Raw genomic sequence first — 13608 nt, 5'->3', positions numbered from 1 at the left:
GATTTTCACTGTTGCAATCAACAGCTACAAAGACCCAGTAACAGCATCGTGTACTTACCATCTCTATTTATCTGCATACCATTTATTTTTAGCCTGCCTTTTTCAGTTGCTAGTGGGGAGATACTGCTTTGTGCTGCACTGGGCTTTCCTGATTTATCAGTCCTGGAATCGCAGAAAATATCACTTCATTCAAGTTTATGTACTCCTCCCATGTAAAAGCTTCAGCATAGATACACGAAAGAGGGTTTTTTTCAGTTTCCATGTGATATTTATGACAAACTATTTCCAAGATTTCCCACCTCCATCAGCAGTTTTCAAATGTTATTTTCCAACTCAGGGAAATTGCGTTGTTCTACAGAGAATGGAAACAGAAGTACGCTTTATCTGACATATATTTGCTTCAACTCTCTTGAGAACCTATGAATTTGAGGTCACTAGTGACCAAACTTCCTCCCTGACACAAGATTAGTGAAAGATATTGCAGCAATTATCCTCATGGGAACTACTGAGAAGGAAGGACCAACTTTGCACAGCTTTTAAAGCAATCACAGTCATGCCTGAGCAATTCCTTATCATGGCAGGTTCCCACTTTCCCATCGCTCTTCTCCACGGATATCAAGTGCAAACAAGGTGCATAGTGCAATATTTGCTTATTTTGCACCCAAAAAAGAAAGACCTGTGGGCTTTTTCCTGACCCTAGAAGACACAGCAATCAGTGTTGAATGACTGAGAGCTAAAGCTCCCCAATCCTGTTAGGGACATCATGCTATAGGTGCTCTCCTTACATTGCTGTGCAGCTGCAGAGCTCACCCGTGTAGGTGGGGTTTTGCTCCTCAACACATATTTAGGATGATTCAAATCATCTTCAAAACCAAGCTGCTATATCGTGGGTTGACCTCAGCAGAAATAAACCGAATGCATTATGAATATACCACATGGCATTAACTCATCACAGATGTGACAGGAGGATGGGAATTTTGCAGTGTGTTTTCTGCTCTCTGGACATCCTCAAGTTATAAAAATGTCACTGAGACATTCATAGCTTGAATCATGTTTTTAAGGTGAGTTTCAATTTGGTGGACTCAAATCCTTTCCAGCAGAAAGCTTAGTTGTTACCTGTGCTACTCCATACCTGTCTGGGATGGGCTGCTGACCAGAGCACACCAGGCTGGCAGGCTCTTATGGTACGTACAGGCATGGACCCAACAACCACCTTTTGTGCCAGCTCATCTTCTAGGCTGAAGACAAGCTGCTAATGCTTCTGCATGGTGAAAATTGTCCCCAGCTGTAAATCACAATCACAGCTATCTGAACAGACACCAGTAGCATCTGATGACATCTGCTTGACAAATCCAGCATGCTGGGTATCTCATGCTTGACAACTCTACAAATGCTTTTGCATTTGTGATAATGGAAGGCTGTCAGTCATAACTCTCTTATGTCTTTGCCATACAACAGATACTTGACTTTATCATAAATAGCAGGGAGTTAACTGCTGCTCTGATGTGATCTGCTCCAAAGCTGCCCCAGAAATGTCATCGTTACTAAACTGATTGCCTGGGCATGCCTTTAGTCCTCATAACATTTACTTTAACCTGATCCTCAGTGCACAAAATGTACAAGCAATGCAAGTAGACTCTCCAGTAAGTAAATACGAATTCCAGTTAGGAAAAAATACGTCTTGGGGCAGGATCCACCCACACCCTGGGTTGATCTTGAACCATCATTCTCATCAAGTTTTGGCACATAATGTAAATCCCTGTACAGCAGTTGCAGGATATCAGTAAGGCTAAGGAAACATTGGCAAAATTTCTCTTTTTCCTTCCACTGTTTACCTCGGACATTAAAAATAATGCCTCAGTCTGCAGTGGAACATTGGAAACATGTAAAAGGTAATAGAGCCTCCCATTGAACAGTTCCGCCAAAAAGAGAGATGGAAGAGTTTCCACTCTCATCACTACTCTCCTTCTTCCTCAGCTCCAGGGACCACTAACCCACTGCAAAGGCTGAGTTTTAAGGATTAAGTCTGAGTTTGAGGTTTAAGTCATGCCAGTCCGGTTACAGATGAATGTGCATCATCTAACAAATCCAACAGCAACTGAATGCGCATCATTCAGTGGCAGCACATCAACCCCACTGGGGATAAACTGTGTTTCCTCTAAACCCGGTACGCACCCAGACAGTGGAGGTGGAGATCATTAGATCAAAATTCAGGCTGTTATTGGAGCAGGAACTTACAGATTCACTGGGGAACCTGGCACTAATTTCCACCCTGGATCTGCTGGCCCCTCTTGAAAAGCACTGCCTTATTGCTCAGCTTGGACTAACTCCACAGGCACACTGATGGCCAGAAGAATACTGCAATGCTGTGGGTGATCGCTACCCAACACTCACTTGCCATGCTGTCGTTTTGCCAGAAGTGAGATGCCCTCACTCACAAAAAGCCCTAGGTGCCCCATTTGCACTGGAGAGGGCTGGCAGCAATGGAGCTATTGACCTTGCTCCCTAAATACATTGCTCTTGCGAGTTAAATATCTGGACCACATATGAAGTATTTCTCTACTTGCCCTCATATATCAGTGAATATTAAATCACCATATTCTCATTTATATGTAAACGTCAAGGTGCTGATGGAGTCAAGTACTGTTATATGTATGTATATGAGGATCTAATTTAACTCTGTGTATTATTTCATCATTATCAGGCTGGATTCTGCTGATTTGATTCTACTGCCATTAAAAAAGAGCAGTGGAAGAGTGATGGATTTTGCTTGACGGGCGGAATGAGAATGTTCTTTCCAAACCCAAACTGCATATGGACTTGAACCATTTGTAAACATTTGTCTTGTTTACATCCAATGACAACCCAGCCTTTCTTCTACAGAAAAGGAAATACTTTCAGAACAAAACAAAAGAACAATGGGCATTTTTGCTAAAACATTAACATGTTTCTGTTGGGTTTGAAATCAGCTGAGCTTTGTTTCCAAACAAGCAAAGTAGTAGGTTATTTGATTTAAAATTAACAAGCAATGTACCTGGCTTTTTTGATCATAAGTATCTGTGTGTGGGTGAGCAAGCTGTACAGACAAGTGGTAATTCGGCCTCAAGTCTGCTCTTGTGTAGGCAGCAAACACCCAGCCTCCTGACAGGGGTGAGGCAAATCAGCTCTGAGTGTAGCCTTAAAATGCAACCTTTTCTCACCTATTGATGGTTCAAGACAGCCTGGGGAGTTTTATTGCTGTTGAGAGTAGGGACCTCTGTCAGGGGCACAAAGCAGAGCTCAGTGGACTCTCACACACAGCACAACACAGGATATGGCCAGGGGGAACCTCACAGCTCAACCTGCTCCTGGGCATACATTAAATATTAGGCATATCCCTGACCAGGACACCTTGTACTCACAAGAAGCAGCACAAGAGATCCCCCTTTGCCCCTCTCTATCAGATTCATTGATTTTTTTTCCAAATTCTATAGTGCAAAGCTACCGATTTTGTGCTGATATTTATTTGTCAGTGCCTTTTTGCTGGAATTAGTGCCTTATACATAAGGCGGGGAAAGTGATCCACAGAGGTGAAAGCTCCTGGGTATTTTCATAGATGAAATCCCAAAAGCTTTTGACATTTTGGTTTAAGGTGCTACAAAACTGTTTGTGGGTCCATTTAATTATTTGGGGAAGTCTTTCTTATTGCAGAATTACCAACTCATGTAATTCATTTGTGAAAGGGAAAAAGTCCCCATTGCCAATTCAGCTTCACCATCGCTACTTCAGTGCTTGATACCATAACTTTAAGGATGAGGCCAGGAGCTGCTGGTGATTTATGTCGTTGGGACTGCCTTAAGCAATAAGATTTGGATGGCTCCCAGCACTTGTGTGGGTGAGGAGACAGTGATTGAGAAGTTCATTCCTCTGCTTGAAAGGGAGCCTACACTGATTTAAAGATGGAAGGCTAATTTTGCGATCCCTTCCACATTCCACTGGTGGCTTACTATATGATCTTATTTCTCAACTGAGATGGAAAGCCTTCCTCTTCAGATAAATCCAGTTAAGTAAAGCTGGAAGCTTTTCTATTCTGCCTGATTTTAATACCCCTGACTTATTGGTTGTGGACTTAGATATAAGTCACACTGTAGCTTCTCTATGGTTTAGACAGAATTTAAATGTTGAAGGCTTGCTGCATGCTGTCTTTAAAATGGACAGATTTTAGGTCCTGCTTAGAGCAGTTCTTGTTCAGGTGTATAAGCAAATGACATAAATCAGGATCCTTTGTTATTTAGCAACACAACATGCCCTTGGCTTGTCAGTCTTGCAGAGACTCTCACGCCTTTCTGGGATGCTTGCTTTTGGGGCAGCTGGAGGATCTGAGAGGCTGCCATGCAAAGTGAGCGTGAAAAACATGCACAGTCCTTTTGTCTTCTCTGTGAGTCATTCCAGCCTTCTTGTCTTTCCCTTCCTGTATCCCAGAAAAACGGGGGAAGGCTGGATTCCAATCAGACAAGCACCAGCAGGAGCAGGTAGGCAAGGCCAGTGTGCCCACAGGCATGTGTGTAGCAGGTTTGAGGATGGGACCTGCTGAAATAGAGCACAACGAAGAAGGAAAAGATCTGGAGAGATCAGAGCAAGGGCTGGATTCCCAAGGCAGAAGTGGTTAGCACATAAAATGCAATTGCAAGCTGAAACCCTCTTCTTGGTCATGCTGCCGGTTATAGCAGCCTTCATTATGGCTATTTGTTTTAAGATGCTATCCCTGTGGCAAGGGAAGATTAATCCATTCCATTCATTGTGGTAGAAGATCTGTTTTTAAAGCCAACAATGCTGTGTAATCACCACAGGCTCTCTGCAATTGCTGGAGAAGCATCCCCAGCACCAGCCAAGCCAGTTATCATATAATGGACCCTTACTCTAGGTGTCCCTCCTCATAAATGACTAGGCTCAAGCACTGCAATGTACTTTCATATGGTGTAAGAGATGGAGAAAACTGCTCTGATGCCCCTGTTCTAGTGAACTAAACACTGCACAGGGACCACTGGTGTTAGTATTTTTTTCTTTGATGGCTTCTCAGGATCTCCAGGTGCTCAAATGTTCTCTGCAGCCTTGCATGCTCCTTCCACAGCTGCCTGGTATGACCTTCCTACCAGGACACCAGTGAAAGCCCTGTGTGATCTTGAGCAGGATTGTGCTCCCTGCTATTCTTGCACATTGTGAGCATGCAACTTTCAAACTCTGTGGAACTTCAATTACAGAAAAATGACATCTCTTAAATAGAGACTGTCCCAAAGGAAAGCAGAGCTGACAAGTTCTTTTGCTTGTCTATGGGACTAGAACTCTTTGTCATAAGTAGATGTGTACAGCAGATACTACAGCAACACTCAGAAATTAACATGAATTAGGCTTTAACTTGTGTCTTGTTCAAGAAACTCAAGCACAAACTGACTTTTTAAGCTGGTTGTGGCTAAAATTTTTCATCACGTTGAACTCAGCAATGCCAATACTATGCCTTTGGTTGACTTCACAGTGATGCAGGTGGCTCCCGGTCCAAGTAGAGTGGTTTTGTTATGCCTATTCTTTCCTAGCAGAAAAATGTCCTCACGATGGAGGGCATCTTTAACACCATGACCAAGAGGAGACAGGCCAGGATCAGGACTTTTCCTGGGGGTTTTCAAGGGAGCCAGCATGGCTCAGATTCATGCCGTATGTGCTGGCATGCTACAGAGGCCCTGGACCACCAGAGCCAACAAACTCATCTCTTTGTGAGGCTGCTAAATCAAAAACCAAACATGAGAAAGAGGCAATAATAGAAGTCACAGAAGTTCTGCATCTGTGAACACTACTTAGTACAGTGATGATAACTGTGTCTAGAAAAGCAATTTATAAAGAGATTGTATTTTTTCACTCCACCCATCTTATTCCTATGTGTGTGCTGAGCAAAATCTACGTGCCTTAGCACCCTACACCTGCTTTGCACACTACAATTCCCCTTCAGAGAAGTCTAAGGAGAGCCAGATGGTTGTTGTCTCTTGTCTGGTGTGTTGCAGATGTGTTTTATCTTAGAAAACAAAACCATTCTTCATCTTTTCAGAGCAGCAATGAGAAAGCTGAAACAAGGCAAGAACATTTGGAACCAGTGCATGAGCCTCAGCCTAGCAACAGCTTGCATCTGCAAGGCTGAGCCAGAAGCTTAAGAGGACTCATTTTAATGCCATCAGCTTCCAAATGCACCCAGGCCTTGCCCTGCTGGTCCTGCAGGTGCCTTTTAAGATTCTGGAAAACTGCTGACTTCAAACAGACGAACTTTTAATTCAAGAATGTCTTTCCTGGTCTCTTCACTTGGGTAAAGCTAAGACAGACTGACAGCTTTCTGCTGCATCGGACAAGAGGAGGCTGGGTAGAGAAGGTGATCTTGGAAGTCACAGCACCTTCACAGACCAGAGACAGCTCTGTAACTCAACTAAGCCAGGCAGGAATCCATGTCTTTTTCCTCCTTATAACTACAAAACAAGGCTTTCTCTTTCCTATCAAGAGCATTTCTTATATCCAGCTGCTTTTCTTACCTTTACACATGTCCTTCCTTCTGCAGGAGCCAAGTCCACCCTCCTATGCAGCTATGCCATCAGGTATAGAAACAGATTGAGAGTAGTTTACAGGGGCCTAAGCATGTTCTTTTGCTTGGTCTGTATCAGATTAAACTATTTTTCTCCTTCCATTCTCCTTATACACAGACTTTCCATAACTCTCACCGCACTGAATGATGTTCTGAATGTGTCTGGAAAAGCAGCTCTCTTGCTCATGCTCACTTCAGTGCTTTTTGTGCTAAATAGTTCTTTCTGCCACTCCTTAACAATCCTTGGCACAACACGTTGTGTCTAGCCATACCCTTCCTTGGGCAACGTCAGCTCACGTTATCCCTCACCTTAATTCTCCTCACTCATCACAAAACCCAGGAGTTGGATCTTGCCCAACTTTTGCTGTTTCTCCCTTTTTCTGCCTCTGTGAAGCCCACAGCTTGTTCAAGCAGGCCATATTGGTTTTAGGTATGGCCATTATACATTGGCACATATATGCTCTTAGAAACATACATGCTGTACAGGGTGACTGCAGGCTGAAGCTCTTCTACTTTCTCTGGTTTATTTACTAACAGACTTTCATCCCCTGCAAAGGAGGTTGTTTGACTCAGTCTACTTATGGTACAGTAATCCCACATTAAAGAATAAGCAAGCCAAGGAAAAGAATTAGACACCTTGTAAAGTCTGCATGTGAATAACATCATTCTGAAGCAGATCCACCTCCTCAGTCCTCCTCACTGACTTTGGTATAGCCTTATGTGCATACAAATGACTTAACACAGGAGGTACATCTCTTTGCTGATGCGCGTGACTGCTTCTCCAAGCAGCTTCAAACAGAAATCACACTTTTCCCTCATATAACTCAAAGCACCCTACAAAGTAGCAGACCCGTATCTTACAATTCAAGAAAATGAGATGCTGACAGCTTGCTGAGAGAGAGAATCAACAGCAGAAGTGGAAAAAACTTGGCTCTCCTCTTCCTAGTTCCCTATCCCAGTCATATTGACCATAGTCACAGTAAGCCTACCAGGAAGCTAGCTTTTTTCCCTGTATTTATATACTTTCTAACTGATGTTAGCAAAGATTAGATGAGCTTGGAGGCAGAAAGTCCCATTTATGCCAAAAATGAATGATTTCCAAGTCAAAAATGAGAAGGAACAGCACATCTCCTGTTAGGTACAACAGGGTGGCTTCACCCCCATGAGTGAGATGATGCTGATGCTTCAAAGAGCTGAGGTTTTGTATTTGGGTTCAGGCATTGGAGGAGACCACGACATTCTGTGCCTCTAGTCACACAGGGATCTGGTGAATCAAAAGTCACCTGCTTTTAGATGACTCCTGACTTCCCTTCTTAGCCCCCTCTGCAGACAAGCAAAGGTTTAGTTCTGTGTACAATACTGAGGCACATCTAGCAGGGGTAGGGCAGGAGTATCATTAAAATTCATTGTAGTAATGCTGATTCACACCTAGGAACCTCCAGTTTCATGCAGGAGAAGCCCAAAACCCTGTTCTCCTACCCTTGAACCCTAACCTTCCACATGGAGCATAGACATCAGCATGTACCTTACACACCACACACACTTGCTTGAAAGCCCCTAAGACCTCTTGCTGAGGTGCTGCGTGATCTGCACACAAGTGTGCTGGCTTGGCCCTGATTATGATTTGATCACCCCCAGCTGCAGTATCCACACTTCTGAGTTCATCAGTAATACTTGAACTTTCCCACAAGGGACTTCAAACCCTTCCCCTTTCCATTCATCAGCTATTCTTCTGCAGAAGGAATTAGCTGACTACAAATCGAATTAGAAAAAATTAAGTTGCTTTCCAAGTTATTCACTGAAAGAAACAAAACTGAGCAATGGCAAGTTATATGAGGGAATATGTCAAATACAAAGCATTTTCCCATTTTCTCAGCTCTTTGACATCACTGGGAACCGGGATCTTGCATCCTTAATAGGCCATAACATTTTCTTCTTGTACAAAATGAGGTATTTAATGCAACACTCATTTTTCCTGAAGATCTTCTTGGGGATGCAGAAATGAATGTTAATGTATGCAAGCCCATCTCTGGGAATGGTAATGAAGAAGTCCCGGCCAACGGTTAAGCTGAAATTAAGCACGCTTCAGAAAACAAACACAACTCCTCCAGAATTCCTATTCAACATTTGTAACTGAATGAAAGTCCCAATAAAATGTTTTCCCTGAGAAGTAATAAATTCTGGAAACACGACTGTATTTACTTAGACCTTTTGGAAACAAAAAACTTTTCCTCAGACAGGAAAACTGCTTTCTACAAGGAAAACGCAATAAATAAAACCATGCAACTGTTGTCTGGAGACTTGTAGAAACTTGTGCTGCTGCAAATGCTCAACAGGCTGGTGAATTAGAGTCCCTATCTCACCTATACAAGTGTGTTAAACTTAGAGGAAAATATAGCTCCAAAACCCACATATGTTTTTTGCTTTTTCCCTTATCTCATTGATATAATTAGAAGTTTTTCCAAGCCCTCAGTAGAGACCTGAAAAGAATTGATTTATCTTTCACTGGAAGCGATTTTGTTCGTGCCATAAATCTTCTGAAATGAAACGTAACAAATTTCCACTTCCAACTCCTTGAGAAATGCAAGATGACGTATTTTTGTATATATTATTTATTTGGGCAGAAAATAAATTGCCTCAAATTTATGGTTTACTCTGAGAAAAATGCATCCAGTATCATTACAATTGATTAGTTTTAAGTGAATGCTGACCACCTAAATGCTCTTAATGCCTCCAGAATTAACATCCAATATGCAATTCACATGCATCCCCAGCTGAAGTGAGTTCTTGTGACTGGAGTTGCACTTTAAGTGCAGTGCTCATGACTAAATTTAAGCAAGTTGTCACTGCTTAACTCCTGCCACAGGGGTTTCCACCTCCTCAGGCCACTACCTTGTATCCTGTGTGGTGTTTCAGAAAGCTCAGAAGGCACAAAATCATCCCCATCTGCCTTGACAAAGATGCTCAGGTCCCATTGCTGAGACTTGAAGCAGGTTCCTGAACAGCACTGAGTTTTGCTTAAGATAATAACAACCTCTACATGGTTTTGGTGGCACTTTGTCTGGAAACAGAAAGGTAGTGATGAAAAGAGTTCTCCCAGTGCTCCATAGCACCAGATCCATTGGTATGCTCTGGCCAGCCATATCAATGATACAAAGCAGCCTACAAACCTAACGTCTCTGTGTTAAGCCAAGTTTATGGCTGCTTTGCATTACCAGCACAGTGCAAAGCAGCTGGAAAACACCAGTGACTTTGATCCCAAACTATAGAAGGAATCCTGATCATTAGGCTAACGTGATCCCAGGCAATCAGATCTTGCTTTAAACGCAGAAGAAATCGCCTCTCAAGGAGTCTTTGCCATGTCTCATCCAACACAGACTGCTTTTCAGAGGAATCAAAGCTCAACAATTGCATTTACACAGAAAATAAAACTAGCAGCCCCCCATTGTGCACCACTGTGCTCTCCACTCCAAAAATCATATCAGAGGATCCTGGAATGGTTTGGGTTAGAAGGGACCTTAAAGCTCACCCAGTTCCAACCCGCTGGCACGGGCAGGGAGCCCTTCCACTAGAGCAGCTTGCTCAAAAATGGGGGGAAAGCATTATTTGGGCTTTGTGGCATTCAGATAGGTACATTTTAAAATACGACACAAACATCAAATCATTTTGTTTGGGTTTTCAGTGAAATGAAGATAATTTGAGAGAAAATGCTCTCTGGGACAATAAAGGACTGGAATGGTGGCACAATGTGCAACTCCTGTTGGCTCGCAACATGATTTTCATGTATATTTTATGCCTCTACTTTCATCTTTGAGATTTAATTAGCTTCCTAACAATATTCAAAGAGGAAGTTTCAGCTCCTGAGGCAATTTGGAACAAGTTTGGCCAAAATTATCTGCATTACTTAAGGATGATGTTTTCACCCTGAAACTAAAATGCCTTTATTTCTCTGCCAAACACTTCACTATCCAGGTAATCACAGTGCCAGACTAGAAACTTATCTCTGAATAAAAATACTGGAAAATCCATCAGTCAAAGTAGTGTAATGGAAATATTTTACAAAGTATACTCTAGATCATCTGCATTCACAAGGATGAGAGGCTCATTCCCATTTCTCTTAACTCAGTAATTTCTCACATGTCATTAAGCTTTAATCAGAAGACTTAAGTCTTAATCTATCCAAAATTAGCTTTAAGCAGAATATGAAGTACAAGTACAGTTAATCCATGATAGCTTATATACCCTTACATCTGTTAAGGGATAGACTGAAGGAATTATTGTCTTGCTTTCTCACCTAGTCCAAAAAGGGCAAAGGCTAAAACTTCAGATTTAGAAAGTATGCTCAGCTACAAATATATTTGACATCTCTAAAAGCTGTAATGTTACAGCAAGACTTTGAAATCTATGTCAAATACAGTGTGACTTACAATAAAAGCAAGCTGCAAACTCCAAATCAACTGTTTTTTTTCCCCACCTCAAAAGCTTTCAACAAAAGGTGCTACAACTTGTAAGCATTTATTGTGAAAAATCCGTAAGAGATATAAAGTTTAGAAGGGAATAAAAATACCCAAGCCCCTCGGATCCTTACTTCATATTGTGAAAGAGCTGTCACTGAATTTACTTCCTTTTTTCTCCTTCAGAAATAAAAAGACTGACTCTCAAATAGTAACATGGACGGAATATTAGCAGCCATCAATGCAGCACACACACAGGTTGAAATCATCACCTGCTGGGGAGGGTATCTGGTTTACGAGTTGTTTGCAGGGTGTGTTTTGTTGAAGAACCTGTAGCTGACAGTAAGAAGGGAACCAATGCCAGTTCCCTCTGCTACTGCTCTGGAGGGAAGGAGAGAAGGCAGCAGCCAAGTGCTCTTGGCCAGGAGAAACAGGGTTTGAGGGACCAAGGACATGGAAGAGAAACAGGCTGGAATGCTTCCAGTACCAAATTCCCATCTAAACCATAAAGGCATACAAAAATCAGATTTCTTCTGGAACCACGAAAGGAAGTGACTGTGTGGAGCTGGTGAAAACCAGGAACCACCAAAACCTGCTGGACCAAGAACAAGACTGGAAGGGAAAAATGGCCTACTAAGTAGGGGGGAGATTTGTCTGCAGATGATCCTGTATCAGTCCATCTCATCCAGCTGATGTGCGATGTTCCCATTTTGTGCCTTCATGAAACACAGCTTCAGAGCTCTAAAACTCACATAGCAACATTATAGAATCATAGAATACAAGGTTAGAAGGGACCTCAAGGATCATCTTGCTCTCTCTTCGAGGACTGGCCCTACCACACATGACCCCCAACACAAAACATAGGCATCCCATCAAGGACCACTTTTATCTTTTAAGCTTGCAGATGACCCCAAGACAAGCAGATCCCATAAGGCACATTCATGAGCACAGATTGGATGAATCATCTTCACCTTGTTTGTACCAGTTCATTATTAACACCTTCCAAAAATGCAGTGGATCCCTGTTATCTTCCCAGCTGCAATAACTCATATTACCATAATTGCCTCATTTGTTGCTTATCTGCACAACACATAAAGGACTTGGGGACTGTTGGCAGATGAAATCTGCAGCCGCTCCTGCAGGATTCCTCTAAGCTGCATGTAGCATAATGCATCTTTATGCTGCTCCCACGCTGGTCTGGGGGGAAGCAGAAGCTGGGGCCTCCACCTCCAGCTATGCAGACCTCTCACACGTGAGCTAACATCAACAGCTGTAAACCCATAACTTGTCCTGAGGGCCTGGGTCGCTGACGTGTTCGCTGGCAGAGCCCATGAAGAAGCACAGCCATAAACTAGGCACTTAGGCAAGAGGGACCTCAGGAAAGGAAAAAACTCAGAAACCATTTAGATTAATTTAAACAAGAGGAATGTTCTCTTCCTGGACTGTCACACTCTTTGTCTCTCTGGCATCAGGTTAGTAATGCCTCCAAGGACTATGTTATAGAGGAGTTCTGTTATGAAAACAAACTCACTCAGGCTTCTCCTGTGTTTATTATACCGCAGTGATTTGCACATCGTGATGCTCCAGCTATCTTCGCCTCGATCTGCATATAAACTTGTTTTGTTTTCTCACCATAATAAGACCCTAAACACCAGGGGCGGAGATTCCTTCCAGCCATTGCCACATCTTCCACAGCATCTTGTGACCCAGCTGCCTTTGTTGGTGGAAACTTGCTGAACAATTCAAACCACACATAAACCAAACAGGAACTGATAACAGGCTGGTCTGTCTCTGGAGAAACCTCATTGTCATCCCACCAAACTAGGTGACGACACACACCACCTGCAAATGAGAATGGGACCTTCCCATACTGGTCTTTTCCGTGGCAGAGCCCCAGGCTTGATTCACCCAAGTGCAAAGCGGAGGGCACAACTTTCAGTATCCAGCTGCAGACCTGTTCTTTCTCTAAAAGATGATCATGTGGATAATCACAAAAACCTTCACTGGTTTTGTAAGATTATCATAAATCATATTGTAGATGTTAATATTTTCAATGAGTACTCTGAGGAAAGAAGTTTAATGGGTAATGTACCGGCACAAGGGAGAAAACATGCTGAAATGTGAAATGTAAAAACCAGTGAAGCACCAAAACAACAAGTTGTCCCAGAAGAGAAGAACAGAAGGAAGGAATGATCTTTCTCCATCAGCCATGGTAGGGCTGTTAGGAGACCCATGTGGAAAGACATGTTAGCTCTGTAGGAGAGAGAGACAAAGGAACCAGAGGAGCCTGGTCTCAGCCTTGCACCCATGTATATGCTCACTACCTCACCTCCTGCAGTGCTGTCTACCAGCCGTTCAAACTGAGTTAAATATGCCTATAGGAAGAACAGTGCAGGACTGCTGAGCTACCGCTGTCTGATATCGGAAGACAAAACTGAGGGTCAGCAGCAAGACAGAGGAGCACAAGCATTCAAGCATGCTGGTGATGCTCCTTGTGCTACACTGCTGCTCACACCAGCTGCACCAGGCTATTCTCTAGTAGGGAGACTGGAGAAA

The sequence above is a fragment of the Neopsephotus bourkii genome, unplaced genomic scaffold, assembly GCF_033783945.1.
Source record: "Neopsephotus bourkii isolate Nb327-2 ecotype Australia unplaced genomic scaffold, CSIRO-AGI_Nbou_v1 NB_1189, whole genome shotgun sequence".
NCBI classification, from domain to species: domain Eukaryota; kingdom Metazoa; phylum Chordata; class Aves; order Psittaciformes; family Psittacidae; genus Neopsephotus; species Neopsephotus bourkii.
Note: the sequence above shows the minus strand (reverse complement) of the source record.